This window comes from Aplysia californica, unplaced genomic scaffold, assembly GCF_000002075.1.
Source record: "Aplysia californica isolate F4 #8 unplaced genomic scaffold, AplCal3.0 scaffold00406, whole genome shotgun sequence".
Classification (NCBI taxonomy): domain Eukaryota; kingdom Metazoa; phylum Mollusca; class Gastropoda; order Aplysiida; family Aplysiidae; genus Aplysia; species Aplysia californica.
The window spans coordinates 503,101-504,162 of record NW_004797676.1 but is presented as its reverse complement, the minus strand read 5'-3'; positions in this window follow the sequence as shown (position 1 = coordinate 504,162).

The following is a 1,062-nucleotide window of genomic DNA, read 5'->3' as shown; positions in this document are numbered from 1 at the left end:
GGGGGAAAAGATTGCTGACGCGGAAAATTTATAATTAATTGTGCTCGAAACATTAAAAATATACACGGTGCGCTAGCTATGGTTAAAGGACTCTGGTCGAAATGGATGTCGAATTGAGCATGTTTTTTGTAGGTATGTACACAATTACATGTTTCTTAAATAAAAAGCTGATTTTACAGAACAGGAAACGTACTTCAGGGACAGTGCTTGTGTACCTGTTACTGAAGTTTGGATTGTATTGCTCAGGTATATGAGCGCGCGACACTACTTTCAGTGATCATGTCATGCATAATCATAATAATAGACATTAGATTCAATAAGATGAATCCAGACAAAGCAGCAGTTATTGCTGCACAAGACAAGTGTACCCCCCGCCAAACCCCATTAGAAAAAGTTGCCTTTAGTATTAATCTAATAAAGTTCTCTAATTTCTTGACTTAGTAATTGCATGCCTCCAAATTTGTTTTTAAAAAAATAAAGGGAGGGGCTACACCCCCGAAGTCCCGATTCGACTCGAACTTGTGGAATTTGAATAGTAGACATTTAAAATTTTAGCTTCCTCGGCCTCTCCTGCAACTATTTCATAAGGACCATCAAAAGCCTTATTTCTTCCCACACCGGGCATGTTTAATTGTCACCACCATTTCCTGATCATAGTTAATATTTTATTTTTCTTTATCAGCAGTTTTCTCAAAACGCGATTTTTTCTCCATACTTTTTTTTTAACAACTCCACCTTTTTATCCAATTTTCATGAAATTTTCACAGATCTAAAAATTTGTCTGTTCATTTTGTCCAAAACGAATTAAAAATTTTTTAATCAATTTTTTTTCCTGAGATAGTTATTCAAGTTTGTAAAAAATCCGTGAAAATCCACACTCCAAACACCACCAACAAAAATCTATTCCATATTATATCAGAAATTCAACAGACAGATTTTTAGTATAACATCTTCTCTTCATTCTGTCTAAATTTCGTGAAGATTGGACGAAAAATGGGGGAGTTATTTAAAAAAGTATAGAGAAAAATCGCGTTTTGAGAAAATGGCCTATAATAAAAAAAA